A 20,764-nucleotide genomic window follows, 5' to 3' on the forward strand; every position below is an offset into this window, starting at 1 on the left:
AGAAACATGAATTTCGAAGTGCTGCTAAAAATGTATCCTTCCTGCTTGTTCATACCTTTGAAGAGACAAACTTAGGCATATTTCCAAAGAACTGTTTTGTGATTTTTTTTTTTTTTTTTTAAAGTTTTAGAGTGTATGTGGGTGATGATATTAAAAAAAAAAATAAATACAAAGAATCTTTTGATGGAAGGTGTTTTGAGGTCAAAAGAACTGAAATGCACTCATGGATTATTCTCTTTTCTTTGGCCATTTGTTTGATCCTTATTTTTATAATCAGTTTAATGAAAGTAAATGTAGGGACTACTAATATAGTTTCATTCTTTAAGATGGTTGAAAAATTAATTGAATAGGCAGAGGATTAACAAAAGCACTTAGTGTAGGACACATACAATTTTTCACACTGCATGGTTTCCATTGGCTGTATGCTCCAAGGAGTCAAGTTTGCATGTTTCCTTGCAAGCACATGAGCACAGGCTTCTTAGTAGAAATTTTGCATCATAATACCTAAGCTACTGATACTGGCCTCTATGAAGTACATGGAATGAAGAACAAATGAAATAAATAAAAAAAGTTTAATCAAATTATCCACTCATCACTATTTTCCAGTTTTTAACATTAGAACTGTAAATTCTTCAGGTAAATCTAGTTACAAGAACCAGCATCTGGAAAGACTGCAGTGATCTGTGAGTGGTGTGGGTTGTGGGTTTTTTGTTTGTTTGGGTTTTTTTTTTTGGTTGAAACAGTTTTGACTTATTTTCCTGCCTTACTGATTTTGCAAACATTCAGATGCTACCTGATTTTTTTCATACTGGGGCTATTGTAAGCTTTGGAAGCTTCTGGAGGATTTTTACTAAATGCTTCTTGACTAGTTACTGTTTCTCCTCATTTGTTTTTTTTCAAATGTGAAACTGTTGTGATTAGTCTTTGGTAGGATATGGGTATGTGTTAGAATTCCCAGATGTTATGCAATAATTTTGTTTTACATCTCCAGAATAATCTGGCCAAAAGCAGAAGCACTTCTGGCCCAGGGCAGAACATCACTGTCCCATTCCTGCTTTTTGCCTTGTGTTCCTCTTGTGCTGAACGTGGTTTGGCCAAACACAAGATTCAGAAAAGGTTTACTTTATAAAGACATTACTCTGATTAATACCGGTGTGGCAGAAGAGTATCGGGTTAAGAGTCCCTGCGGGCCAGCCTGCACATCTGTTTGGAGCAAGAAACTTTAAAGTCTGAGCCTTAAAGTCTAAGCCATATAAATTGCTTTATTGCTGCAATAAAGTTCCTTATTATGACAGAGGATGGAGTTCTCTAAAGCACAGAACTGGTATTTCAAATATGTCCCACAGAGTCCAGCATTGTGCATAAATTAATTGGGATTCATCGTCTCACGTTTATATGCTGTAACAATGATTCAGGAAGTTTCATAGTAGTTCAGAAGCGTCTTGAATCCCGAGTTGTTTGTTGACCTCGGTGCTGGCAGTTTCAACATTTTTTTTCCAGTTCAGCAGTAGATTGTAAATCAGCTATACTCTGGCAGTTTGCCGGTTTCTCTGCTGATATGCATGTACCTCAGAGGAGTCATTTGCAAATTTAATTTTGAAAAAATTAAACTGGATAAAGCCCTGAGCAATCTGACCTCTTAGGTGACCCTGTTTCGAGCAGGAATTGGGACTAGAGACCTCCTGAAGCCCCTTTTGACCTGAATTATTCTGATTCTAAATGGAAAGTGTATATATCCCAACTTTTTTTTTTTTTTTTTTGCTTTATGGTTGATCTATTCTTCCCCAGAATGGCAGTGCAGGAATTCAGGTTTAGGAAATCCTTCCCTTTGTGACCATTCCACAGTCAAGAATCTTGCAGAGTACCAGAAACTGGAGTGGTTGCATAGGTGGACCTGAGAACTGATTTCTACCCACTTTGACAATAGAAATATTTGTTCCACTGAATAGCACAGTTGCCTTTCCTTTTGTCTTTCATTGCGGCTTTTGACATGGATAACCTTAGTTTAGAATCACGGTCAGAAAGGTGGACCCTGTGTTACCCACTGGCATTCTCTACATTGTCCTGTCGTTTGCAGTTTGGGTCTGTGTATCTTTTTAGATAAAAGCAATGCATATTTTTTATGCTCATAAAGTAACCATCCCTTGGGACCCATAACCAAGTAGTGACATATCCTGTCCATCTTCATCCCTTCTAGGTATAAATATTTTGGTCAGAGGTTGCACATATAGATTGCAGATGGTCCCTTTATGTCTCCAAAGACCAGCATGTCAGAACTGGCCTTAAGTACTTCACAACGAAGAATCAAAATTTCCCCTTTGAAACTACATGGGAAAAGATCTGACAGCACAGGCATGTATAGTTTATCTTGAAAAATACCTTCGTCTGTCCTCATTTTGGCATTACTTATATGATCAATTCTTAATAGGGATAGGCAGTTTAGTAAGCACTTCTGTCATGAAAGCGGTGGTCAAACACTGGCACAGGTTGCCCAGAGAGGTTATAGAGTTGCCATCCATACAGATATTCAAATCCCAACTGGACATGGTCTTGGGCAACCTGCTGTAGGTGACCTTGCTTAAGCAAGGGGGTTGGACCAGATGATCTCAATGGGTCCCTTCCAACCTCAAACATTCTGTGATTCTGTGAAAGTTTCCTTGCAACAGGAGAACTGCAGTTCCTGTATTGGATTGTGTTTATACTGTCAATAATCCTGTCTTGAATGATCTCAACATTTTTTTTCACTATATACATCATCCCTAAGGCATTTAATCACAGCATAATATCCTGCTATTGATTTTCATTCAAAATTCCTGTTGATTCCAAGGGGAATGATGGCAGAATATGACTCTGGAGAGATCAATCAATATCATACTCAAGTCTCCTAACACCTAATTTCCTACATGACTGAAGCTCAGCACTTGTAAAATTTACTGCCTGGTGATATTTTTAAAGGGCCATTTTGATTTTATAAACCATCCCTCAGCAATCAAGGACTACTTTGAAATGAATTACATTGTGCAACTGGGAACTCTTGTTGTATGTGTAGTGAAATATGAACAGTGTTTAGCATCTGGATACAATGAATCAGTCAAAAATTATAACTGAAAAAACAAGGCATCTATTAAAATTTATTCCACTTGCATGGGGAAAAGTCAGCATTTTTACTTAGAAATGTCTTTTAATCTTTTTAATAGACTGCTGAGTTGGTTCACAACTGTAATTTGACAGCAGTAACTGTGGGTTTTATTGTAAGTTCCTATATTGTAGTACTTCTGTAGTTGATTTTTTTTTTCCCCATTGTATAAAATATTTATAGGAAATAACCGCCAGGTAGAAACAGCTGGTGAAAGAACAAGGTGTAAAAACATGTTAGAAAATGTATAAAAATAACCCCAAGTGGTCTGTAGGGCGAGGAGGAAGAAACCATCAATGTGATTTCACATTCCTTGCAAAAAGGACTCTCCCCTTCCTCCTCCCCCCATCAACATCACCTCACCACCATCATGCTCCTCCTAGTGAAGATTTGGGACACTGACATTTCACTATAGTGTTCCTGTAGGCTCAAGTGACTGACCTTAGGACCCAAAGGGGCAGTCAAAGGCTGAGCATAACACCAGAGAAATGGGTGGATAGCAGAAAGCTTGTGTGTGTCGGTTTTGACTCAGTAAAATTTGAACTACAAATGTTAGTATCACATTTTAACTGGACAAATAATTCTTTGATTAGACTGTTAAGGCTTTAATTAAACCAATGTGAATTGTAGCTTTGCATTTAAGTAGTATTCCCCCTTTTGCCTGCAAGATGTTGAGTATAATGTGTCAGCTGCAGGCACATGCACGCACTCTGCTCCTTCCCCATCCAGTTCAACAATGGTGTAGATATGTTCATATCCTGTGTTTTGGGGCAGAGTGGGGGGAAGAGTTGGTACATCCCTGAGATACATGGCATAGAACTGAGTGGACTGAAAGAATTTGTACCATATTTTTTCACCCTTCTGTTTTTCTAGGGTGATCTGTGTATGAACAAAATCTTCAGAGACAAAAGATTCTGCTTATGACTATGCATCTGCTATCTCAAAGGGCTCAAGAGGAAACATTTGGCTCTTTTGTGATTATAGTATTTTTCTCTGATAATTTCTGTAACATGCTAGTTGGCCTCCTACATCAACTCCTGAATGGCAACTGACAGCATTTTTTCTTCATGAAAAGAAATTTTTAATGGGCTGTACCATAAATAGCTGGAACTTGGTGTCTTATGTGGAAAATACAGGATATGAGTCATTATCAACAGTAGGAGACCTTAGATCCTCTGTAGCTTTACGTATCTTATGTGGCCATATCAAGGACTGCATTTAATCTGAGCAGCACATGTTCATTCCAGATAGCTATAGGAGGCAACTTGGCTCCCACTGGCCGGTTTTGTAGTACCTGTTCTTTAATAAAACCTACTCCACTCTTTAAAGAAGCTCCAGTTCATTTTGCAGTCACTCAGTTTCTGGTACCTTAAAGTAAAAGTGAGGAAAATTCAGTAATTAGTGGCTGGTCTTTGGGACAAGAGAAAGGAACAGGCTAACTCAGGAAGCCAGACTTCATTTTTTTGGGGAGTTTCTGATGTCCCCTGTTCTGCCAGAGGGGTCACTTTTGTGATGTAAGTGATATCTTTCAATGAATCTTTAAAGATTTTAACTAGGCTAACATTTTTAGCAGTCAAAGAGAAATTAATTGTTATTATGACAGTTTCTGTAAATCTCTAATTTTTTCTAACATTTTAAAGCATACCGTTTAAAAGCAGTGTTATCTATTTCTCCTCGTATTCCATTCCCAAGAGTTACATATGGATTTTGAAATTCTTGAATACAGTTTTGAATTGCTTTACAGTTCAGTCTTACACAGATAAAGAAGCCAAAGCAGAAACATTATAATTTATTTTAATGTAGGCCTCAATGGGAGAGTACAAAAGCAATACCTTCCAGATGTTTTGACCCCCAGGACTGTGCTTTATCAGACACCATACTTCTGGATAATTTAGCAGTAGTCTGCTAAGCAAACTCAAATGCAGGAGACCTTGTTGCTTGAAACCAGGGCTGAATAAACAGCTTTAATGGTTCACATCTGGCAGGTTGATTCCAAAATCTTTTAAGGTAAAAAGTTAAATGTTTGTTTAACACAAGGTGAGACAATAGTGCTGACACAATGGTAATGGCTGGAAAGTCACATTTCAGGTGGTCAGCAGGAACTTCCAGTGTCCTTTGAAGGCTAAGCAAAGTCTGCCTGAAATCTCTTCCACGTCTTAATATTCCAGCATGTTGTGTTTTGTGATGTTGTGTTATTACAAAACATCAGAAGCAAGCATTGGAACAGGTGATAATGCAGGTGTCTGTCTCCTAGGACACTAGCCAGCTACTTGGCAATAAGTTAGGCTGTTCTTGTGTACATTCTGTTTCTCATTCTTTTATGCAGAAAATGCAACATCTTTAAAGAAAAGCACTAAATGAGTGCTTGGGGCCACCTGTCCCTGTTAGCCTGGTGGTTAAATAAACTTTTGACAAGTGTGACCCATGAAGATCACATTTCTGTGTCCCTTTGTGGGTCCCAGGCCAGAAAGACTTGGAATGAAAGACTGAAATGAACCTAATAGCTGTAAACTGAAAAATTACCTGGAATTTTCTCATCAAGGTTGGTGTGTTTGAGTACCATAACTATAGATGTTTCTTCCCATCAGACCTTGCATATTGCATTTTTGAAGTTAGCCTCCACAAGGAAGTGACAGACTACTTAATTGCAATTTATGCTTCAGATTTGCAATTGTAGCTACAGAGAAATCCCATCTTCTGAAGTGAGTGGTGAGACCTCTAGTTAGTACTAAGGGCTCTTCTTTGAAGAATGAAAGTGAATAATTCAGCCAGGATTAGTTTTTCTTAACAGAATTGCTGTTCTGGATGAAATTCTCTATATTTTTTGGCCACACATGATGAATACATACATCCAAAAAAAATTGAGAGTTTACTTGAATTGAACTTTACTCAAATATTTCAAATATTTAGCATGGAAATCACTAGTTTGGATTTGTCCCCATGGAAGAAAGGCAAGAGAAGGCTCGGGAATGTGGCTGGATCTCTGATAATATGTATTTTTTAAGCATTGATCATTATTTACTAAATGTAAAGTAGAAGTAATACTTGTACTTCAAATGTTGACAAAGAGTCTTTTCCAAGCAGAAGAATTTTATGGTTGGCAATATTTAATCTCTTATTTTCAATTCTCATACACAAATTGCCTGTTAGGTGTTGATGATGTCAGCCTGGTACCATAAGGGGGTTGTTCTCACATAAGAAAATCCACTGCTTTGTAGCTGTGATATTCCGTCAAAGGAACTAATACATACAAATACCAGTTTTCTGCATATGTTCCAAAGGAAGAAGATAAAAATGGCGTGTAACTATGCTGACATTCCTTGGGAAGTAGTTTGGATTTGTCAGAATATATGCAGTGCTATTTAGTGTTATGGACCAGCAAAAACTCTAATCTGACTTTTCCTTAGGTACTGTGAAGACATCTGTAGCTGAACTTGTTTAAATGCTAATGCTTACTTAGATCATGATATTTTCATCAGGAACTGCATAAGGTATTCCTGCAAATAGCTCGTGAACTTTATGGTACATTAGGTCATACTGGAACACCTGTTAAGCTGATTTCTGTGGCTGTGACAAGTAATAATGTGGTGATTTTGACTGTGGAATTATGAAAATCTGTATCATACTTATAGTAGGGTAACTGTACCAGACTGGAAGGGCGTACCCATCTATAGAGTGACCACGGCAAGCTGAGTTTTAAATTCTGGTCTAGAGTGGCATTTAACAGACCCTGGTTTCCAAATACTTTTCATTCCCAGAGAAGCTACATCTTCAGTTCCCAATGCAAGTATATGTCGACTGAATATTGTTCTGCTAAAGCTGCAGAATAATGCACCACCGGGGAGGCGGCTGCAGTCACTCAGGTGGAAATCTGGAATGTTTGGACCATAAGACTAAAGACAAAAAGCTTACAGCTGTGTCTGACTAAGCTGCTTATGACATTAGTAAGTAAATAAGTAGAACAGGGCTGATGGGCCCTTGACTAACCTTGAACTGTCAGATGTCAGGCCAGAAAAAGTATGGGCGGCTGTGTGCTTTGTATTTTTAGATGTCATCTTGAAGCTGATTTATAGTAGCTTTCCAGTCTCAGAGCAAACTGCTTAGGGCTTCAAGGACTGGATTGGATGTTACGGACTTTCCAGTATGTACACAGGCAACTCGGAGAGGCTTTCAGTACAGAAAATGGCAGGTCAAATTAAGGGATTGATGTAAATCCACACTCTGAAATTAGTCTTTCTGCTGAGATTTCTGGTTCTGAAAGACGAAATGCATAATCCCCAAATTTGGCAAGTGCCACTGAAGATGAGTAGATGTTGCCTTCTCTCTGCCTCGATTTTCCACTTTTGTTGGAACAGTTATGATGTGCAAGGTTACAGATTTCTGGCATTGCTCACCAGCCTTTAATGACCACTTTTGCTTTGGTAGCAAAATACCTATGTATATTTAATGGCTAAGAGGTTACCTGCAACAGAGCGGATATGACAAAGTCTTTTTCATCTCCTGAGTTTTTATTGACTACCTGTTACAGCTGTGTAAAAGTTAAGACATGAGCCTGATTTGGATAAGGTCAGTTAACATCTGTTCTTGCTCAGTAGCTAAACAGAGATGGAAGTCATATTCTAAACACCTTTCCTTTGTGGTACACTTTAATTAAGGGTACTAGCCAGAAGGTGAAGGTGTGTATTGCTTCTGCATCTATCACTTGCTGTGCGCCACGTTTTGTGGCAGGCAGTGAAGCTGACTCACAGTTCAAGCAGTAGTGGCTCATGATGTTCACCAAGTGGCTGTCCCAAATGTCATACAAGCTTTCCTCCCATCTGGTAAGTGGATGAGTCATTTATGACTCAATTTTCTCTGCTCAGCTTAAGAATAATTCCTAATGAGTCAGAATGTTTTTAGGGACTCCTGCTGTTGGAGAGCACTTCACCTACTGCTCTCATCTTCTCATCTTTCCCATACTGTGGGCTGTGGTCTAACTTCCAGAGCAGAATCCTTTTACCCGAAACTCAGGATTGGTGAAATTGCTGCTTTAGTGAGCCATTTCTGATTTAAGTATGACTTGTAGCTTTCTCTATAGTACTGTCACTTAGTGAGGTGGAGGGTCAGCCTCACGGATTGTAGTGAATTAGACAGCATATGTAAAGCCCAGGTACTGGACCTCCTGGAGGTGCTTGTGGCACACATAATGCTTCTTCAGGGCATGGTGATACAAGGACAGGACCTGCCCTTTCTGGTGGCCATGTCCACCAATGCCGACAGATGGTGATGCTCACAGCTGCCTAATCCAGTGCCTCAGCAGCATGAGTACAGGCTTGCTTCAGCTGGAGGATGTTCAGTGGGGACAGTTAGGGTCACCAGTTTGTTATTCCTTCTCTTGTGCACAATGAATAGAGAGTTGGCCTGGGCTTTTGTGCTAGATCTGTCTTAATTCTAGGCAGATCTTTGCATGTTGGCTCTGTGTTTGGAGTGCAAGTTCAATATAAATCCTTGTCATGGATGACTGTACTCTAACCCAAAAGACAGTGGGAAAGGGCAGGTGCCAGGCTGCTGGCAGGCTCCTGACGGTCACTGGCAGGCTGTTGGGCAGTGATAGGCCACTGGAAAATGGTTAGGACTACCATGTTTGTAATAATAAAAACTGGGCAAACTGATCTGCTAGTATGCAGCAGTGGTCTGCATTTGTGCAGAGAGCTTCAATAATATTCTTAAAGTTGGTAGTAAAGTCTATAGGTGATAAAGAGGAGGTAAAGGGGTGGCAGACAACTTTTGGTGGACTTACCTTCATATGTATATATGTGCTTTCTTGACATACCGCAGCTAAAAATGTATGTAAATGTATGCTTCCCATAGAGAAAAATGCAGATAGTGCATCCATGACATGCAAATAGCAGCTCATGTCTCTCACTGTTTTCCAAACCATATGACCAGTCCTATAGATGTGCCCCTTATGTAAGAGAGACCCTGTTCCAGGCTTTACTGCTGCATGACAGTTCACTGGAAAAGGAGTCTGAGAACCACTAATTGAAATTTCAAGTTTCTTCCAGATTTGAATCTCAAAGCTTTTTAATTTCCAACTAATTCCATTAATAATCAAAGTTTGTACACTTAAAACTGAATCTTTGGACTATATCTCCTTTTACTTATCTTTCCATTTAATTAGGACTAAATAGCAGTTTCTCGTCAGCTCATTCTTTTGCCCCTCAAGCAATTTCTTGTATTATGTCTTCACTAATTACTAAAATCACATCTAAATAGCATCCATTCCTGATGGCTCCTTGATTGTTTAAGGATTCACCACCACAAATAGCATTTGCTTCACAATCTATATCTGAAATTAAATGCCTCATAATAATGCCATTTTCTGCTTGACTTTATTCTCTGTTAGCAGATATTTTCTAATTGGAGATTAAAGATAATGTGGATATTGCCACCAAACTTAAATGAATACTTCGCTTCAGTTTTTAGTGAGGTTGATAATACAGAATGTAGAGGCAAAAAAAAGGATGGTTAACAGAAATAACTGAATGAAAATGAGGATTCCTACATCTGGAAGGAAACCTAAAACATTTTAATACGATCACCTGAAAGGGATCAAATTATTTCCTCTCCAGACATCTGATAGCCATGGAATGTGAAAGGTTTTTTATTTAATTTGGTTGACACCAGCAGACTGGAGAATGATGTTTAAAATAACTGAATTTGAAGAAAGGGAGTGAAACAGACAAATTACAGACCCCTTTTTTATCGAAATAATAATAATTAAAAAATCCTCTTAAACACGTTTTTGAAGGACAGAATAATTAGTCACGTTTAGGGACATACAGTTATGGAAAAGAGAGACAAAAATGGGCCAAGACAAAAGAAAAAACAGTCAGGGTGGAGTAAAATTACTAGGTAATACTCCAAAACATCAGCCTACAGCCTAGTTTTGGACTTCGATCTTACTAATAGCTATAGCACAAAAAGTAGGAATGTACTGATTTCAGTTTATTCATGCCACAAAGTCAGGAGGTACAAAATAGTGAGGGTGACCATAAACATATTGCATAGAAGCAATTGCATGGCCTTGTGAAACAAATAATAGCAATAGGAAATTTAATAATGGGAAAGGTGAAGTTATGCTTCTATGGATTAACATTTCTATTAGAAACTAGAGGCCCATCAGTTGGAATTGCTGGAGAAGATAAAGACTGTTAGTTGACTACGAGGCACAAGAAGATGTGTAGCTTTGAAAAAAGCAAACATGTTCCTAGGAGCATATTGGCCGAGGTCATTCCAGCAAAGATGTGTACCCAAAGGTGGGTTCAATGCTGTTGAATAAGGGGCTGGTTAATCTTTACATGCTTCAGCACACTGAAGCCTTGCTTGTCAGAGCAAAAAAAAGTATGCAGACTGTAACTTTTCAATTCCACATGCTAAACAATGTATATGGATTACATGCTGCTTTGACTGTCACTCAGTAACATTAGTGACTGTAGAGGTGGTTTTGCATCACTGGAGATAATGCTACTGGTTGCAGATTTTAGAGCTTGAAGAAGATGCAGTTCTCTAAAATGTAGCTTTCCAGCTAAGTACTTTGATTTATCTACCACTAAACAGAAGTACATTTCATTACTGACTTTAATGGAATCGGGAAGGGACCCAAGAATATCCTTATTGGTGTCTAGTGTTTTGTAGATGCCTTTGGAAAATCTGGTATGCAGAACTGACCAAGAATAGCTATCTTCTCTTATGAAGTGATCTGCAAATAGAAGCAACTGAGAAAAAGATCTCTGAACTATGTTATTGCCATTTTATTTAAATTAGAAGCAATGGTAGGAGAAAACAGTTAATTTCATCACACGCACTGCATATTATTCTTTATTCATCACTTATATTTTCAATAGCACAAGCTGCCAAGTAAAAATCCATATGTGAAATAAATATTTGGAGAGTGACCAGCAACAGGCTATGCCAATGGATCCTCCTGGATTCTTTTTGAACTCTAAACAAAATGTAATAGATGTTTGGACTCAGTGTTGGTTTAGTTTGAAAATATTTATTAGATTAATTTCTTCCATTTGTTTTGCTGGAAGAAATGATGCAATAAAGAAATGGGGCCAAAACTCTCATGTCCTGGTTTCGGCTGGGATAGAGTTAATTTTCTTCCTAGTAGCTGGTATAGTGCTGTGTTTTGGATTTTAGTATGAAAATAATATTGATAACACACTGATGTTTTGGCTGTTGCTAAGCGGTGTTTACACTAGTCAAGGACTTTTTCAGCTTCCCATGCTCTGCCAGGTGTACCAGAAATGGGAGGGGGCACAGCCTGGGTAGTTGATCCAAACTGACCAAAGGGCTATTCCATACCATATGATGTCATGGCCAGTATATAAACTGGGGGAGTTGGCTGGGGGGGTAGCGATCGCTGCTCGGGGACTGGCTGGGCGTCGGTCGGCGGGTGGTGAGCGGTTGTATAAATTTTTTTTTTTTTTTCTTTTTCCCTCCCTTGGGTTTTGTTCCTCTCTCCCTCTTGTTGTTTTCCTTCTCATTACAATTTGTTATTATTATTACTATTATTTTGTTCCAATTATTAAACTGTTCTTATCTCAACCCACGAGTCTTCTTACTTTTGCTCTTCCGATTCTCTCCCCCATCCCACCGGGGTGAGTGAGAGAACGGCTGTGTGGTGCTTAGCTGCCGTCTGGGGCTAAACCATGACATCTCATCATTTTTGCTTTTCAGCAGGTTGATAACCAAATTATTTTGTCATCAGTGAACCATGCATAGATTTACGTGCCTCACATCATAACTAGTATCACTAATGAAATGTGAACTAAAAAGTAGTTACTGAAATATTAACATCCTCGGCACCTCTGCAGCCTGATAGTCCCACTTGCATTAAAACCCATCCTTTCTCTCCTGTCACTGGTTTATTAGGTATTTTACAATTGTTATACTGACCCTCAGTTTCTCCAGTGTATTAAGAAACTTCCACATGGTTCCTTATGGTTTATTGAAGTCTGACTTTACAAGTTAACTGATTTTTATGCTCTGGATCATTTTCTAGCTCAAAAGAATTTTCTGAGACTTTTTAAAAAGTTATTTTTCTGCTTAAAGGGAAAGGTAGCTGAAGTTGTTCTCCTTCCATACCTCCCCAAGTTTGTACGTCCATGTTTTTGCTGAACCCAGCTAGGATTCTGGGAAAGAGGTAATTAAATTGTCATTACTAATGACTAGGCATGTCAGTATTTCCTAGCAAGGAGGAGTGGAGTGATGGATATAAACTTAAATGTCAGTAGATAATTCTCCAATGGATAGTGGATGTGAAATGAGGAGGTGAGGTGGAGCTGAGATAAAGTTCGATAAATGCTATCCAGGATTATGGATATGGGATTATGGATATATCAGGAATGCTGTAACCTGAAATGATTTTTACCTTAGATAATGCTTATTTTTAGATTCATGATTACTTTTTCCCATAGTGTGTGTCCTGCTACACATAGTACAACAGAAGTACACATAGTACAACTTCAAATAGTACAACAGAAAATCTCTGATAAATTGTCACTTTCCTCAAAGAAATCTAGAGGTTTATCAGGCATGCTACTAGTGTTAGAGAGCTCCAGCTGTTCAGGCAGGGACATCTGAGCTTTGCATGGATATTTTGGGTGAAGTCACACAAGTTAACACACGTAATGTTGTAAGAGTAATATGAGTAACTAGCAGCATTGGAGAGCTGCAGTCCTCAAGGTGTTGAGGGAAGAAGGCTTCTGATACGTAAGAGTTACATCTAGTCTAGGAGATAATTGTTAAAACTGTTGTAACTGATCTAATTTTTACTTTGAAGAGTTAAGCAGGTGCATCTGCAGTTGTCTTCACTTGGTACTTCTGTGCTTACCTCTGCAGAAGGTTAGGGCTAGAATCCTTCAGGGTATAAACCACTCAGTATTTTTTTAGCTGATTTAGGCCCAAAGAAATCCCTCCACATTTAATTAGAAGTGTCAAAACAAGTTTCTGTGTGATACTTCGACCTGGTGTGTCTTACAGCATTTTAAAATTGTTTGCAGGTCTGGAGCTGTAGATTTAAAAAAAAAAACAAAACAAAGCAAACAAAAAAAAAAACCCAAACCAAAAAACCCCCAACAAAATCCCAGACTGTTTTAATTCAGTTTAATTCAGTCCTTTGCACTTGCACATTTCAAATAGTTTTTTCCAGTCATCTTTGTGACGTTAGCTGTTCTCCATTTTCTTTGACAATTAGCAATAGACTGGATGTTGTCAGTAGGGATTTTCTTTTGCATGTAGGGAACACTTCTCCAAGGTCTTATTGCCGTCTTTGTCTTCCTTTCAAACCTATAAGCATATACTCAGCTCACTATACAGGAGACAGGCAGAACAGTAAGTCATTGGATAATAATTCCTAGTTCACTGATTAGTCCTTGCTTTAAAAATTGTGTTTGAATTTATTGCTTCATTGTGCCAAAAAGGAAGGATGAAGTTGGTTTTTTTTTTTTTCCATGTAGCAAGCACATGGCAGGCAGCAGCAGCAGCAGCATTGACTTGTCCACATTGCTCTGGCAATGCACTTCACTCCTCTGCAGGAGCCATGCCCTGTGTGAGATAAAGCACTTATCCTTGTAGCCATCAATTCTTAACATTTTAGATAGCCAAAGTGAAGGGCAGCTCTACTGATAATTTGCACTCCTCAAACTATGTTAAGAATTTTCTTCCTCAGGCAAGCTACTAAGATTTGTTTTATATAGACCAATGCAGGCCAAATGAAAATTATTGCAGGGATATAAACTGAAACAGTGTTCTAAAGTGAACATAAGTTTTGAAAAATCTTTTTTTTGCAGATTTAAAAAAAAAAATTCTGCAATATGATTTTCCACCTAATGATATAAATTTTATTAAGAGTTACATACCTGCATTTTAGAAACCTACTAAACCCATTTTCTGTTTTATATTGAGTTTTGCAAAAGAAAAAAATGAGCTACCTTTCTGTCTTATTCTTTTTTTCACTCTGTATTGTCATTCTTTACTTTTTATCAGAAAGACAGCTTGTTTCCACATCGCTTTCCCAATTGAGTGCTCTTTTTTTGGTGTACTTAATTAGATGACTCCAGACAGCATGAACTGCACTAAGCTTAAGCAACATCAGCAGCTGATGGCATTGTGTTGCCTAACAACTTCAGAACAGTTTCTCCAATTGTGCTGAGTTGCCATAGTAATATCTGCCCACTGGTGGTGGACTTGCTTGAGAAATTTAAATAAAAACAACTGTCAGACTAACATCATGACAGATACATTAGCCACAGCAACATCGAGAAATTGGAAATTATTTCTGTCACAAACATAAATGAAGCTTAATTTTGCTTAGAATTATCCCTAGTTATATGTCTGTTTTGGGAGGTCCAACATTCTGCTGCTTTATTCAATAAATAACTATATAAATATATAAGATGGGCACAGATGAGTCCAGACGATTACTTCTTATCCATGACACCACTGTCTCCTCCTGGTTAGAGTCGACTGGATTTGCACCTTAAATTTGTGCTTTACACTGCGGAATATTTCAATATTGGGCACTTAGCATGAGTATCAAATACTTGTCTCATGTGAACACTACTAAGAGAGGACCGGTTTTAATACTGTGTTTCTGTAACACACTTCCTTTTCCCTCTTCTTGGTACGGAACCATGCTTTATTGTATTTCTTCAACTTGCTGCAAATATTCTTGAGATAAACTCATTCTCCTCTTTAAGCAGTTCAGTTATTTGGGGAAGATAAAGGAGAGAGAGAAAGAGAAAATGTTTGTGGATATGATTTAAAATTATCTTTTTTTATTTTAAAGTACCTCTGAGTTCTGAATACTTCTGAGTCTTCCCACTTCTTCAGAGTCTTTCAGATACTTTAATGTATATGCTGAAGTTGTAGGGTTGAGGTTTTTCTGCCCTGGAAAGCTAATGTAGCAACTTTAGGCCAGTAATAATTATTAGCCCATCTGTTTTGCTTCACTGTCCTATTCAGGCAGACAGAAATAAACCCAAATCACTGTCTCTGCAAAAGGTGCTGGAGCCTTTACTTTGGATGTATGTTTCCAGAGTTGTTCTGTTTAACTCAATAGATTGAGAGAACCCTTTCCCCTCTGCTATTCAGTCTGTCTGTTTAGGTTTCCTGGATTAAAATTCAATTTGGTCAAATACTTGGATGAAATGATGCTTTAATTTGGTCTCCCTGACAGGGATTTTTCCTTCCCTAAGCAGCAACTGATTGCTTTTCTCAGTATGCCCTGCAGCTGTGGTATTAAGTGATAATGGACCTAGGTTTCTGTCTTGCACCACAGTGTCAAAGTCTCCATTTAGAAAATATCACATTGTCCCATCCCACTCTGCCTTAACTGTCCAAAATTAAATGTGATCAAAGTGGGACCCTGTTTAAACAGACACAGCGTGGAATATTAACTGCTTGCTGATGATGTATTTGCTTAGCAATTTGCAGGCTATCATTCTGATTAATAAAAAAAATAGCTGTATCTATGGAAACAAAGTGTGGAAAATAGCTTTTATGCCTGAGGAATGTTCAAGGAAAATGGTTAGGTGGTCTTAAAAATCATAGCAGATGTCTTCAGAGCAAAACCCAGGGCATTGCTGGTGTAAAAAGGAATGTAGCAACGTGTGGCATGTAGAATCCTAACATTTTAACTGCATTCCAGTCAAAAATTGTTTTAGCAAGTTATATTTATGCAAATGCAAATCATTGCATCTGGGTTTGGGTTTTTTTGTGTGTCGTGTGTCCCGTCCGTGTCGTCCGTCCCGTCCCCCCCCCGCTTTTGTGAATTGCCATATCCTAATTAAGGAGATGTCCCAATAGAGGATTTAAATCATATTTATTATTAATGAATTGCCCCTAGATTAATTCTAAAAGAAATTAAAATTGCTATGTGAGGATAACAAACAGTATTTGCACCAAATTTGCTACTACTTTGCTCTCTTGAAGAGCCTCTGTGTGGAACTGTGTCCTCTGCCCGGCTTCTTGCTGTAGAGTTAAGGAAGCACATATATATTCTTCTCTCTTTCTTTCCCATTTTATTTTTGTGGCTAAAAAGTGTTGGCCAACAAACGACAGTTTTAGGAAGGCTCCTGGCATGAAAAATTCTAGCTTTAAAATGTGTTTTCCCCTCAGCTTATTGACTCCTATAGGTTATTGTTTGATCTGCTCAAAGCATCTGTTGTCATGTGCCATTGTCACAGGAAATGTCTGCATTCTTTTTATGACAAATGAAGATAGGTGACTGAGTTTACTCACCTTCTGTGATACTGTTGATGGACATGGAGGGTCATAATCTCCCTCAGTTATCACACCTCCAGTCATATTACAAATTCATCTTGGAAAACATGAACTAGATTCCATTTGGATGAAGGTGAATAAGATTTGCTCCAGGAACACACACAGTGCTTTCCAGCCACTAAGTGGTGGTTGATCCAAGGGACTAGGCAGAGCTTCTCTGGAGTAAATCCCCCTGACACATGTAGAGGAGACATCATGCCCTCAGCTCTATAGACTTACTCCTATTGCAATCTATTATCGAGATAATTAACTGAGCTGTGAGTAGACTGGAGTAAAAACCCAGCTCTCCCAGGAGGATAGCTCTTGAACACGGCACTTTTCCACAGAAAAAAGAAGGAAGCTGAGGGAGCAAGCGGATTTTATATTTCGCTATCTTCACTGTAGTAAGCATATTCCTTAAATTATTTTGAATGAAGAAAATGTCAGAAGAGAATATTCAATTTTGTTAGTAATATATATTAGTGTAACATATTTTATAATTCAGGTCCTTTTTAGTAAGCTGTTTCTAATGTGGAGTTAGGCCAAAGGGCTTGCCTGTTGATTTGCTTAAGGGAAAGGCTTAAATTGGAAGAATAAACAAAAGCTCATCTAGTATATCTTACCTTGGTCAGCATTAAGCAGGACACAGATCTGAAATCCTGTGTCAATAGTAATTTCTAAAGGTTTTGGGTAAAGGTAAAAGAATGGAGCTTTACAGGATGTATATTGCATGGCCTTGGGTGACATGAAATATTTACAAGGAGAAAAGTTTATTTAGGCTATGGTGGGAGGGAGCCCAAAGCACAGTGGATAATACTTTGTAGAAGGAGCAGAAGGGAACAGAGTGTTTTCCAATTTTTTTTTTTTTCAGTGAAATACTGTTCCTCAGGGGCCAGTAAAGGCATTTGAGTATGATTCAAATTGAAATGAGGTGGAAGAGCTGTGTGGCAGCAGAGCCCCCCATGCTCCTTGTGAAAACAGCATTGGCCGATGGCAGGAGAGTGGCTGTAGGAGCTCTTCTGCGACTGTGTGCCATTTAGATTGATTGCAAAGTTTAGTTTTCATTTAAAACTCCTACTTCTTGCCTGTACTCTGTGTTCTAGGAGAAAAGAAATTTCTAGAAGTAAAATACTACTAGTGAGAGTCGATCTTGGGAGCTTTTACTTGGGTCCATCTTGTAACTAGAATCTGAATGTTTATTTAGAGGTTCGGGGTCCTTAATTTGACTGGCCTAGACCTGCTTGTAACAGCAGTGGATCAGTTAGTGGAGAGCAAAAAGTAGACAGAAAGAAGGAAGAAAAAGAAAATGTGATGTAACACAGAAAACTAAAATAAATGAACAGGCAGACAACAATACATATTTAAGATATGGATGCATAATGTATTTAAGATATAATGCAATATAATTGAAACATTAATTGCCAAAATATACATGTCTGAGCCTTTGAATGTTTTAATACTTTTTAAAGGCCCATGTAAGGCATAAAACTTCAGATATTTTAAAATTGCTATTATTGCATTGATGGAATATGAATGTTTATTTACTTGAAAAGAAACTGAGCTCAGTGAGGCATCCAAGTATATTGCAATAGTTCTAGCTGAATTTACACCTTTTCACTACATGTCAAAAGAATTGTTTACATGGATTAAAATATTGTAGCAGTTAAGTATTATTCTAGAATTTATGGGCAGCTGGGTTTGGAAAACATTTATGTAGAGGCAGTACAAAGTGATATAACATCATCTGCAAAAGTGTTTGTGAAGGATTACACTGTGTTTTATCTAGCCATAAGCAGCAAAGTGCTCCTGAGTGGATTGTACAGCAGAGTTTTTCTGTGAGAAAGATTGTTTTGTTTCCGTATGCTTCCAGATATGGTAAGAGTTTACAGGAGTGTTTCCAGATCATCCTTGTGAGCTATACCGTGTGTGCAGTTTGGAAAGTCAAATGTCTGCAAATGTGTCTGGATGTTCCAGACAATGTTGGATTGGTTTTGCAGTGGGATTCTCTGGGAGGGACACAGATTGAATTCCAACAAGTGAGACAGGAACTTGGAAAAACTTGATGATCAATCCTAACATAGAGAGTCTTTAGATTTCTAGCACTTAGAATTAAAAAAAACCCTAACACAAAACCCCCAAAAAGCAACCAAGAAACAAACCCTGTCCCCCAAAAACCAGAACAACAACAAACCTGCCAGATGTAATACATACCAGATAGCTGCAAAAATGACTTTTTTTTGTTTTGGCATCCTGATTTCCCTTCTCCCTCTTTAAGAAACATGTCAAGGTATGGATGAAAATTATAAGTATTACACCAGCAAACCTATGACGGGGGACACATGCTTTATGTTCACTTACTAAAGGGGAGTCTGAGGCATGGGGAGACTCAGCAAGTTAGGCAAGGTCATACAGGCAACCTGCGACAAAAATAGACCCTCCCTCTCCAGATTCTCAGGCTGGTGCACTTACAGCAACACCTTTTTCCAGTGTGCCCATTATTAAACCAATTTCATTGAGAAGATGGCATCACTGGTAACATGTAAAAATTAAAATGATGAAGTATTTGAGGAGACTCTTAAAAAGGCTCCTGCTAAATTAATGGTGTTTCTGTAACAAAGTTTGGACGGAGACCAGAATATCGCTTACTTGGGTTCTAGGAAAAGTTACATCCTCAGTATATAAGTGAAATCAACTGCAAATGAAATAGTACTTTATTTTAAATCTAGCAGATATGACCAATTTACTATAGTATGATATGTGTAAATTACTCTATTCCTTTCAAAAGATGAATCACAGCAGTTCAAAGTTTCCAGTTTAGGTATCTGTATCAGTGAGTATAAAGGAAGTTTTATAAAAAAATAATCAGAACATAGGATATCACATCTATTAAATTCTTTCAAAAGCTCCTCAGTGTGTGTATGTATCTATATCTGAATTAGAATAGTTTATAATTGTACATTTAGTGTGATACTGGTAAAAGATACTGAATCTTCATCTGCAAAAGCCATACTTCAAGAAAGGCATACTTTTTAAACCAAAAAAGCAGTTTGCTTTTGTTAGTTCTTATTCATAGTGTTGCTCTAAGCAGAAAGGAAACTCCCCTTCATTTGAACCTTGAGTATATTTCCATTTGTATTCGCATAATCCAGAATAAACTATATTATGTGATGTATTTTATTTAAATGCCTTTAATAAATCTGTTAAGTTAATAAACCTGAGCTGTGATTTGGAAAGAACACTGCAATGCCTTCAAAAAGCATCTTTTTATCAGTGGAAGATAGATACAGGAACATAAAAATATAAGAATAAAGAATTGTTAAACTTGGCATTTTATTTGAATGGTTAGTGTCTGTGGAGACACAGACAGCGTGGTTTCAAAATCACAGTTTACTTACAAAATCATTTGACTTTAATATTACAGAAAGTTATTAAAAATAAAGAGGAATACTCTTTCACGTTCTCTCAAGTAAGAGTGGATACAGAAAGTATCCCATTTATTTCTTTTAAATTTTCTTCACAGGCTTAACATCCTCACAGGTATCCTCACGCCCATGTTTCCATTTACCAGAACGAATTCTTTGTGAAGTACAAGAGTGGCTTGAATGGGTATGTGATAAAATAAACTAACTGGAATTCATAAATATTATCATTCTATACTTTGCATGACAATAAAAAATGTACTTAAAAATAATGGACTTAAGCAGAACATGCCTTTGTGTACAATATAGCAAAAACATGAAAATGAAATTTTTGCTGATTACAAGTAGGCTTTGTTGGGATGACCTGACTGACTGCAAACAATTTGTGACAGTGGCTTTGGGTTTGTATTTGCAGAAGGCTACATCTTACACCAATTCAAATAAATAGGTGATCATACAGAAAACAATGCATAATCAAATCTCAAAACACTAGTGCTCTGTCACGTGAATGCCCTTTAAAATGCAGCATTAGCCATTTCAGTCTTTATTTTTTAATACAGGGAGTTTTCTGCAGGTAGCTGAGAGGGAATGTGGAATATACAAATTACTTTAATCTAGGACATATTTTATTATTTGTGCTACCTTGCTTAAGTCGAGTTTTGCTGTGTGCAGCTGTTTATGATTTTAGAATTTATTTCATTTGACAAATTGCTTTTCTTGTATAGTATTAAAATGTTGCCAAAGTACTTTTGCTAGTAGAAAAAAAATCTAATGGTTTGTTTGGAACAGAGGTTCATTTTAGCTTTGCCTTGCAGTTTTATTGTTATAGAAGGGACAGGGTAAGTGCCAGTTCAAGTCACATTTCTGTGTACTATGTACAAAGAAAATAGCACATGGT

The 20,764-nt window shown here is 37.7% G+C and overlaps 1 protein-coding gene across 6 annotated transcripts in view; it reads left to right on the forward strand.

Annotated features, from left to right (window-relative positions):
* Positions 1 to 20,764, forward strand: part of PDE1A (phosphodiesterase 1A) — a 236,041-nt gene that overhangs the window by 24,123 nt on the left and 191,154 nt on the right. Inside the window, exon 1 of one of the 6 annotated variants that reach the window (XM_075512642.1) lies at positions 19,966 to 20,053. The exons of the other annotated variants lie outside the window; for them this stretch is intronic. The gene's annotated coding sequence lies outside the window, so the exon portion shown is untranslated. Of the gene's footprint in view, positions 1 to 19,965; positions 20,054 to 20,764 lie in introns of those variants that run through there. 6 annotated transcript variants of the gene reach the window in all.

Source organism: Mycteria americana, chromosome 9 (assembly GCF_035582795.1).
Source record: "Mycteria americana isolate JAX WOST 10 ecotype Jacksonville Zoo and Gardens chromosome 9, USCA_MyAme_1.0, whole genome shotgun sequence".
Taxonomy (NCBI): domain Eukaryota; kingdom Metazoa; phylum Chordata; class Aves; order Ciconiiformes; family Ciconiidae; genus Mycteria; species Mycteria americana.